The following is an 8,596-nucleotide window of genomic DNA, read 5'->3' on the forward strand; positions in this document are numbered from 1 at the left end:
ATGAAATGATCAATGACATTTTTGCCAAAGCTCACAACCATTCGCAAGATGCTGTGAACATGGTGAACTACCAAATCGCAACAGGAAAAGACAGTGTCACAGCTATGAGACTTGTGATTGTATCGGATCAACAATCCTCGAGAAGCGCCTAAAATATAACAATGTAGAAGATTCTGTATCAACCTAAAGCTACTCCGCTGTAATATTCCCAGCAAACACAAAACGTTTTAAAAACGTTTTAAATAAGTTATATTTTGGCTTTTGGTTTAGGTAAAAACGTTTTAATAACATTAAAATGTCGGGTTATATAAAGGTCATGATAACGTTTTAAAACGTTTTGTATGAAAACACACTACAACAATATTTTTAATGTTTTCAAAAATGTTATTGTAAACTATTTTTGCAATCATTTTGCCAAATATTGTGTCAATACTTAAATAACATTATGTTAAAATATTTGAACCCAGCAAACACAGAAATGTTCTTAAAATGTTTTTTTCAAAACCTTTTGATAACATTTAAATGTCGGGTTATATAAAGGTCATGAAAACGTTTTTTAAAACGTTATTGAAAATATTTTGGGCAAACGTTTTTCGCAAAATATTTTTTCAACCCCAAAATAACATCCTGTTTAGAATGTTTTGTATCAAGTTTTCAAGAATGTTTTTGGAATGTTATTAAAACGTTTTTATACCATTTATATAACCCGACATTTAAACGTTTTCTGTAAAACATTTTTTGTTTGCTGAGCAGTAGATTATCAAAAATGTTTTTTAAAGGTTATGAAAACGTTGTATACTCTTAATATACCCTTTATGTAACCCGACATTTAAACGTTTTCTGACAACCTTTTATAACCTTTTGCGAATGATGTCGAAAACGTTTTGTGTTTGCTGGGTTATAAAGAGTAACACAGAAGTGAACATCGGCAGTTTGTTCACCAGTGAACCAACTTCATTATGAAGATGTTCTCAGAAAAGCTCCCTAGATCGGGAGCTAAAATGATACAGATATGATATGAAAGAGGCTTATATGAACACATCGTCCCGACCACACTCACTGCGATATTGACTTGATTTAAAAACAGTATGTCAGAATAATACTCAGATACTAGTGCGCAACAGTTATGTTCACTCCTGTATATTCTAACCAAAGATAAATACGTCAAAATTATGATTTATAGCATTTGTAAATTGCACGTCAATCAGAAAGTTTATACAGAATATGTTACGCATTTGCTTTAGCCAATACTCAATGTGGCTCATTTACTTACTAGGTAGGAAAATATATAAATGAAATGGTACTCGTAATTAGCAATGTAATTAACTTCTGCTATATTGAAAGGACTGGAGCCTTGAAAAGATTGACCGACTGTGGTCAAGTCGTTACTACACTGTTGTTATTCTTATTTTCAAATTATAGCAATACCTTTTATATGACCATTGACATATTACGGATGGCTGATTAAGGTATGGAAGCGACCTTCCCATTCAGCTATTTATAAGATTAATTTACAATTTACTGTGGGAACTTAATTCACTTGATGTTCACAGAACAGCCGATAGGTTTTATAACAAGTTTTTGTTTGTCTCCAAATTTCATATTATGATTTGCAAATAATAACACACTGGTAACAAAAGTTATGTATATTATAGGGGCAAGGAATCAAGTTACTACACTGGAATTTCAGTGACTCAAGACAATCCGTACGTTTTTTATGATAAGAAAAGAGATACCGCTAGAATGTACCTCATTTCGTAACATAAATGAACCACTTGTCTTGAATCACTGAAATTTCAGTGAAGTAATTGAATTACTAGCCCTTATAGTATACATAACTATTGTTAACAGTGAGTAGTTTTTTTGAGAAAAATACAAAATTAGTCACACAATTTATCAGAGGGTGTTGTTTCACCTTTAATGAACTGTTAAAGTTAAATGTAAAAACATACGATGCCGCGCTGATGAAAGCAGTGACATTTTATATATCCGTTTTCTTTCACTTTATATCTTAAACTTTCAATTATTATATTTCATACCAACAAATAAACCAATAAACTCTATAAATTACTATATTTTTTTTCTATTTATCACACCTGTTTCCTTAATATAACATGAATCCAAACCCATGTTATTACCGTACTTGCGAATAACTTATTGTTTAATACTTGTGAGGCTTGTTCAAATTATGTGCCTTACTTGGAACGGCTGGTCGATCGGAAGTAAGCGCGTTACACATGTTATTGTTACATGTATAAAGCTATCTTTGCATGTGATGTGAACTCGTTGTAAACGAAGCTACTTGTGTGTGTGTCTTCACGGGCACTACTGTTTACTTTCGAAAATAGTTGCTGCCAGGTACCAAGTTGCTGACCACTTTACTTGTGATCGTCTGAATAAGCCAATAGTCAGGTACAACAACAATTACTATAGATATAGTTGTGGAAGGGGCGAAAGTTGCAGGGACTTTTTTTATTCGACATTGAAAACTCAATGAAATTACTTATAAATGGAAATGACCGCAAAACTTAACAAAAAAATTATATAATTTGGTTTATTTGTTTTTCTGTTCATCGTTGCGTGGAACTGAATAAGTATAATATAATTGCCACAGGATATAATGGAAGTGAAGGACAGCTAGGACAAATTTCAATAAAAGGTAGCTAATTGGGTGTATCATGTGTATTGTCCATTTAAAGACTTTTAATGTTAGTGAAGGTCTTTGGTCCAATTAACATGTGATGGATCTAAAAAAAGGTCGAATTTTCTTTCCTTCTTCCTGTTTATGTGTCTTTTTCTCCTTTCCATTTTTATATTTTCTTATCTAGTTTTGTATTAATGTTTTTATTTGAATCATTTTCTTATTTTCTGTCATTTTATTTACCCCAATTTTCACTCTTATAAACATGATAAAGAGGTTACGTAGTGCCCCCGGTAGTACCTCTCCTGGGTTCATTATCAAATAATACCCTATAATTGAAGACCTAAAAAGGCTAGTTTGCGTGATTATTGCATTTTCTTTTATGGTATCTCTGAGTAGGACAAAAATATTTCCAAAATTTCAGTTCATTGTGCTTATTTTGCCTTTACGAGCGCGAGTTATGTATATGATTATGTATATTACGTGTACATTGTTCCATAGGCATGACTGTGCTGTAATTTTGTTCCGTTAACAAGTAAAAGAACATAATACAAATTTGACAATGGATTTGACAATCTTAGCAAATGGATGATCTACAACAATTGGTTTGCACACAAATACTATGTAGCCAGAGGTTTCAGGTGGTATGAAAAATCGTATTTTTTTAAAAAGAAAGGTGGTGGATGTACTATGGATTACGAAACGTCCATTTGAAGTTGACCAATTATTTATTAACTCTCTTCACGCGGGTGTCGACTGCAGACGACATGTTTCAAATTTTTTGTTAAAAATTCAAAAATTTCAGAAATGTAAATTGTCATGACCATATTTGGAATCAACATGAAAAATGCATTAAAATGAGTACAAACAAGCCTAGTATTGGTTCAGTAGTTCTTAAGATAACTCTTGATATTTTGAGAAAATATTTCAAAACTTCAACTTTTTCCGTTGAAGCGCATGGCTAGCACGAAGAACATTAACCCAGAGTTTCTATGAGACTAGAACTGATCACAAGTTGCAGAATAAATTTCCGGAAGTCGTCCACTTGGGTTACCAAATCGCTTCGAGTGGGCGTGGCAGTAGTCTGTACTCTCATTTGCACAAACTCAAGTTATGCATATTATAACCATTACCCTACATCACCTCAAATCGCATTAAAAATTATCATTCACTTGGTCGGTCATCCGGGAACATTTTCCCCTTTGCACAAGCACGCGCATAGCAACCAGCTCGAGAAAGGGGAGCTGCACATGCGCATACTGGTTTTACAAGGCATTTCCCCTGTGTGACGTCAGTGATTTGTTAAAAAGTGACATAAAAGTTGTATCGAGCACTAGGGTTAAGGGATGGGGTATGAATGTTTGGACAATATTTATTGTGGGACATTAGAGCACATCAGACATATCGAATTGCATTCTGAATAGGCCTACGAAGAATGTCCTTCTGATATCAAATAATTTTGATTTTTGAAATTCGCAATGTAATACACATTTTATGGCAAATGATTAAAATTGATATTTTTGATATTTAACAGTACGCGAAGTAAACTTTATAAATCTGATGATTTATTCTTAAAGTGTATGTAGGTGGGATGAAAAGCCGACGATCAATTGAAAATTTTGACCTTTCGTATTGAAGATATGGATTTTTTTTCAAAAAAAAAAAAAAAATTAGGTCTTTTTGGGGAAAAAATCCATATCTTCAATATGAAAGGTCAAAATTGATCGTCGGCTTTTCCTCCCAGCTACATACACTTTAAGAATATATCATTAGATTTATAAAATTTACTTCGAGGACTGTTATATATCAAAAATGTGAAAAATGTCAAATTTTAATAATTTATCGTAAAATTTGTATTATATCGTGAATTTCAAAAAATGAAAATTATTTGATATCAAAAAGACATTCTTCGTATTTAGAATGCAATTCGATATGTCCGATGTGCTCTCGTGTCCCACAATAAATACTGTCGAAACGCTCAAAACGCTCATTCCAGATCCCTTAAGGCAGAGAAGCTATCGTACTCGTCCCACAATACACTGCTTCCATTTCAAGATTCCTGTCCCGGTTTGCTATCCAGTGCAACATGGGACGATAGTGAAAAGTACCTCTTTGAACAGAGCACATCCAGATCTTGCAAATTATGTTTATTTCATGACTATCGACCCATGTTCAGCCAATCTATGCTCAACTTGAAAGCAAATGGCACATATACAAAATAATAGAAGTGTCATTGATGACATGCGGTGATGTATCATGTTGCAAAGGATTCTGGGGAGGGTAAGATATCTTCTCTGGGGTAAGGATAGGGATTACGGTTAGGGTTAGTGCTCCAGGAGCACTATGCGTTGACTATACCTCAATTTTGTGACATATAACTTCAAGCTAGGCGAAAATACCACATCTTCTCCCACAATATTATGATTAACAACCGCACATTATGCCGAAAGCATCGATTCATAAAATGATAAATGAAGTCAAAATTATTACAAAACAAATAATGTTAGGGTCTAATTCATTACCGGGTGATTATAGACTAATGTATACAGTTCAAACAAAACATGACATCTGACATAGTTTTCTTTTTCCAAATTAGTACAACTTGGCAAAATGCCTTATGACGCCAGTACCAGTTAATACAGGACCTATTGTTTTGTTTACGAAAATCATTTTATCTGGATCTTTGACAATGCTCTCCGCCCCCAAAGCATTTTTAAAGATTATAATGACTGGCTCTAGGCCTAGATATAATATTCTTGTAGTGCAAATGACAACTGTTTATGCACATTAATGCATGATCCCAATTTGGAAGTGCATTGTGATGCAAAAATACTCAAAACATTAACCTCATTCATATTAAACGTCATAAAAATATACCTTAATTTCCTTTAAAAAGCTTAAAATCCCCAAAAGCTAAAATACTCCTCATCATTGACCCGAAATGTCCTCGCCTACCTTCAATTAAATCGAACCAGCCATTACTGCGTAGCTATACGCAGTACTACGCATTTTCTGTTCGTGTATTGACAAAAATCAATTCATAAAATGCAATCTTCATAGGCTAGCTTTCATTGGTTCGTTACCTCATGAATATCAGGATATGAATATACATCATTTTCATATGTTTGAAGCTTAACATTTGGATAATTACAGGCGTACGAGATTTGTGAATCAGTCTGAAGTCGGACATATTCAATTTTCAGTTTCTTATAGGGCTGTAAACAACATTTGTTGCAAAGTAACATTTTGCAGTAAACCCCACTGAATTTGGACAACCAGTTCAAAAGATATGAGCAGTTAAAGAGTTTCCAAAACAATAGGGAACAAAAGGAAATACTTCTTTGTTTGGCTACATCTCAAAATCAACATTTCCGACTTCCGACTGATTTTGCTTGTTCCACGGACTTCTTCATCATTTGGCGACCGGGCCTTCTATGCTTGTGCACCGCACTTTGGAACTTGCTTCCTTTAAATCTGCGTATTTGTGATTCACTTGATATTTTCAAAAAAACTTTAAAAACTCATCTGTTTAAGATTGCTTATGACAATTGACTTCTATAATGTGACTTTTTAAATAATTGTATGTTAATTTTTAATTGTTCAATGTTTGCGCCTCGGAATAGGTTGTCTAGATAGATGGCGCATTATAAATGCATTATTATTATCATTATTATTATTATCACATTTGTTTTGTTACGGTTCTCTTTCGTTTATACCTGAAGAGCCATACCCATTACGGGGCAAACAAGATGAAAGACCTTCATCTGACATACCAATTAACTGTCATATACCAGTTTGCCATCCATGTGACATGTAGCCTATTTATTATGTTCATCAATATCAATTTATACAAAAACGTCTCTTTTCCTGACTATTATGTTGTTGATATTAACGCTTTTCAAAGCAATACAAAACCAACATTGCCTTCATTTTGAGTATTTTGCTTTATTTTGTCAAAACGAAAGTTTCTCTAACCATCAAACAGGGATAATGTTTTCATTAGGCTGAAGCGCCGGTTAGCCTTGGATATTTAAATATTTTCTTTATTTTTCACCCGGGTCCCGGGTAAGTCGGGTGGAAAATACAGAAAGTAATTAAATGTCCAAAGCTAACATTAAATACGACGCCTCCGCATAATGTTGTAGAAAGCTTCCAGATTCATGTGTATAGACCGATAAAGCGTATACACCCAACATGATTTCATAGCTTTGATAGCAACCAGGAAGTACCACAATGCGACACCACATACGTACAGAAATGTACACAATCTAACGATATCAATGTTTAAAGCATTCTTTTTGCCCATAATTACCCATCACCTTTAACATAGAGGAAATGGTATGGTACATACCTTCAGCCTTCCTTCCACCTGCTATCCACTGCACCTGTTTAATAGCACAGATGCTGTTATCCACACTATCCACCTGTTGTGCCGTACCCTCCAAGCAAGTGCTTTCTAATACCACCTGTAGTCAACTGCAAGTTAATTGACGCGTCGGTAGTTTAATGATAGCTTGTACAAGCTCAGGTACACCAGATATTACCCTTCGAACTGGCGCCGATAAACACATCGCTTGACTACACCAAAACTAAGGAAAAAGTTCTATTATAGCTGCATAACTATATTATTTACCTCCAATGAGGCCCAGCTCGGGTTGAAAACTACTGGCCTGATAAATTGATGGGAACGCGAATTGAACTTGGATAAAGCACAACTTAGTCTATTATAGTTGATCAAAAAACACGTGAGAACTTTATACACAGGTAACACACAAATGCAATGCATGGTTCGTGTTCATATAATAGAATAGTTATGTTCAATGGGCCGTGTAAATCAAAGCAATTATTAACCAAAAAGTGACTAGTGTGTCGGGATATTAATGGTACCCGATACATATCAACATGAGAACAGCTATAATTTAACATGGTATAAAGTTTTGTTACTGCTGCCATGCATGCCAGACTTTACCGTACCATGCATGCATGAATCCATATTAAATACACCGATATCATGGATATGTTTATCATGTATACTTAAAATTATATATTTAGTACTAAGTTACTGAAATCTTGGACATTATCAGTAGGAAGGTTAATGTTAAAAGCTACTTTGTTTATGAAAGTATTTAATTTAAAGTCGATTATTGGAGTTCTAGTCCATTAAAGGCACAACAAAGTCAAAGTTTTGAAATAATATTCTCAAAACATCAAGAGCTTTCTTAAGAACCACCGAACCAATACTAGGCTTGTTTGTACTCATTTTAATGCATTTTTCATGCCGATTCCAAATATGGTCATAAAAATGTACAATTCTGAAATATTTACGATTTGTTTTTAAAAGAACATTTAGAACTTATCGTCTGCAGTCAACTCCAGCGTGAACATTGTGAAGAGAATGTACAACAACAACAACAACAACAACAACAAATTAGGAAAGTGTCGATATATTTGGAAAATGTTGGATGTAAGGAAATCCACCCGCTTCTGTTTCGCCATGTTCATTAATAATTATTTTAATAATCACTGATATGCATTCCGTTCAAGCTATGAAATACCAATAATGCCGAAGTGAGATGCGAAAATTCTAAAGAGGATAATACTTCAACATTGAACATAAACAGCACAGATTGTAGGGTACAACCTTGTCGTATGCAATAGAAATTGTCTATCGCTGAATAATCACATCACATCATATCATATCATTGACGAGCATATCATATAATATCATATATCATATCATATCATATCATATCATATCATGTCATGTTATGTCATATATCAATATCATATTAGAGTACATGTTTATATTTCTTCGGGTTTTTTGTGTGTTTATATTATCATCGTTTTCTCTCCTTTTCTTGTTTTCTTCCATCATGTCCATACAATTTAGTCTCGCGTTTCCTTTTAACGGCTTTCTTATCTTAATTTAACTAGCGCACAGATTTACCGATGGTA

General features: G+C 33.8%; 1 protein-coding gene across 1 annotated transcript in view; it reads right to left on the reverse strand.

Moving 5' to 3' along the window:
- The window catches only part of LOC140170206 (uncharacterized), an 84,587-nt gene extending 77,200 nt beyond the window's left edge, over window positions 1–7,387 (reverse strand). Inside the window, exon 1 of the mRNA XM_072193542.1 lies at window positions 6,993–7,387. The gene's annotated coding sequence lies outside the window, so the exon portion shown is untranslated. The remainder of the gene's footprint in view (window positions 1–6,992) is intronic.
- Window positions 7,388–8,596: the final 1,209 nt, after the last annotated feature.

Source organism: Amphiura filiformis, chromosome 14 (assembly GCF_039555335.1).
Source record: "Amphiura filiformis chromosome 14, Afil_fr2py, whole genome shotgun sequence".
Lineage (NCBI taxonomy): Eukaryota > Metazoa > Echinodermata > Ophiuroidea > Amphilepidida > Amphiuridae > Amphiura > Amphiura filiformis.